This window comes from Camelina sativa, chromosome 20 (assembly GCF_000633955.1).
Source record: "Camelina sativa cultivar DH55 chromosome 20, Cs, whole genome shotgun sequence".
Taxonomy (NCBI): domain Eukaryota; kingdom Viridiplantae; phylum Streptophyta; class Magnoliopsida; order Brassicales; family Brassicaceae; genus Camelina; species Camelina sativa.
Window position 1 is genome coordinate 19,497,406 of NC_025704.1, and position 2,714 is coordinate 19,500,119.

A 2,714-nucleotide genomic window follows, 5' to 3' on the forward strand; every position below is an offset into this window, starting at 1 on the left:
GAGTCCGATAAAGTGTTTAGTCTTTTTATTTTTTGGAAAAATTTGCTAAGTGTTTGGCGGAATATGTGATTATAGTTCCTGCTTCTTAAAAAACTATTATAGCATTTATACAATGCTATCATATGGTAACCAAATTATAAACTCAACTTTGATAGCAATTTTGAAAATCGTGCTATTACGAGGTGCTATCAATGTATATATTTTTTGTAGTGTAGAGAACTATATATTCTGGAAAAATTTGGTAAAGAATTCCAGATATAAAAGTTCAGGGGATTGAACCTAACGTGAATTTAACATGCAACCTTCTGATCCGGATTCATACACGCAACCATTGGGCCATGAATCCGGATGTTAAAAACTCAATACTTAATCGTATTTATCCGTAATTAATCAATTATACTATAAATAGTTCTTCAATTGGTTTGGTGTTTTGTCTTTAATTTTCAATTAGATAACAACCCGCACTATGTGCGATACAAAATAATTTTTACTGTAGTTTTTATTAACAAAATCTATAATATTTATCAGTAATTGGAATTTAAAATTCGATTGTGTAGTATATATATATATATATATTTTAAGTATATAAATTTTTTATAAAATAATTAAAATTTAACCTGTGAGAATTATTGTAATATCAATCTTATATTATCATATCATATGAACAAAAAGTTCTTAAAAATCATTTTAAAGATTTTATGAAAATGTAATTAAAGGATATAATTAAGTTAAAAGAGATTATAAAAATTTAATTTTGGGTGTTAATTATATTTTTGGAAAACTGAAGTAAATATTATTAAAAACTAATGATAAATAAAGAAAATAGTGTCTGGAGCTCTGTGAGTGCGACACGTCAGCATTTTGTGTGAGAATGCTTTTCTTTTAATATATAAAGGATGATCCAAAATGTATCGACGACATGAATCGTGTCTTTAGCATAAAAATGGCATTCACTCTCTAAACTTTTAGAATAACTCTTTCAACAAGAAAGAGCAAAAATGCTCTGGTCAGCTATGTACAATGAATATAAGTCTATTTCTAAACTAGGAAGAACAAAAATATGTTGGATCATCATCATTGGAGCTGAGAAGTCACATTTATGAAGGTATCTTCCGGACATGGCATCGTTAAGCCACCCATCGGATGATCAAATCCAAACTTTTTCTCCGATTTACTGAGCAGGGCTTGGAATGAAGGCTGGTTCAAATATTAAATTGGCACCAAATATCTCTTCTTCTGGCTCTCTCCAACGTACACTGCAAGAAACCCTTTTGGTGCCGCCGAGGCTGCTGCGGTGGAGCGGCTTAGAATCTTCTTTGCACTTAGTAGACTTCTCACGAAAGCCATTTTTATTTCTTTTTTTCTGAAAAGTTTAAATTCTTTTTAAAGCTTCTGAAGATGAATAAACAGATTCAAGTTGTTGGATTGCTTGTTGTTTTTGTTGATTATAGAAACAATGAGTTAAGTGCGTATATATAGAAATATCATTGAAGGAGTTGCAACCTCTCTGAAAGTCATTCAAACTTGTGGTCTTGAAGCGTCGGACAGACTACAACAGAGAACATGGCTCTGTATTTACCATTTGGCAATGATGCATTGATGCAACTTGTTTTGATGCATGAGATAATTAATTGAGTGTGGGACAAGAAACTAAAAACAAAGTCCATATGCAATTCACAAGGGACTGTTTTCTCAATGTTTTTTTAGATAAGACGTGCTATTGTCAATAATAATGACCAGCTAGTTTCTTCTTTTCCAGATGGTAAAGACAGAACCATGTGAGCTCTGTTCTAGTCTCCGGTCTGTCCCACACGCTTCAATACCACAAGTTTCAATGATTTTCTCAGAGAGGTTTCAAGTCCTTCATTGATCTTTCCATATATACACACTTAACCCATTGTTCCTCTCATCAACCAGGAACAAGCAATATATCAAATAACTTGAGTTTTTTCTTTTTATCCATTTAAATAAGCTTCAAAAGAATTATAAACTTTTCATATAAAAATAATAGAAATGGCTTTGGTGAGAAGTCTATTGGGTGCAATGAAGATTCTAAGCCGCTCCACCGCAGCTGCTTCCATGAGTAAAAGAGCAGCCTCGGGGCCACCAAAAGGGTTTCTTGCAGTGTACGTAGGAGGAAGCCAGAAGAAGAAATATTTGGTGCCAATTTCATACTTGAACCAGCCTTCATTCCAAGCCCTGTTTAGTAAATCGGAGGAAGAGTTTGGATTCGATCATCCGATGGGTGGCTTAACGATACCATGTCCGGAAGATATCTTCATCTATGTGACTTCTCGGCTCCAATGATGATAATCCAACATTTAGTTCTTCTGAGTTAGAGATAGACTTGTTCCTTGTAAATAGAGGATTTTTATTCTTTCTTTTTTGTTTCTTTCTTCTTGAAAGAATTGTTCTAAATTTTTTGAAATGGATGCCATTTTTTATTCAATAGACACGATCATGGTTAATGTTAATTACATTTTGGATCGATTACCAAGTGAGAGTATGAATAATCTTATCCATTAGCTTAAGTTAACCAATTTCTTATCCATTGAAATACTATTTCATCTAACAAGGAAATAAATGATTTTTAGCTAAACTGAACAGCATAAGAAAAAGAGATACTCAAAACTCAAAAGTAAACGGCTTCTACTTCAATTTTAGTGTATGATTGCATTACTATTCTACCTTTCGTTTTACTTTTAATCAACCAG

At 32.5% G+C, this 2,714-nt stretch overlaps 1 pseudogene; it reads right to left on the reverse strand.

Annotated features, from left to right (window-relative positions):
• Positions 903 to 1,426, reverse strand: LOC109131393 (annotated as a pseudogene).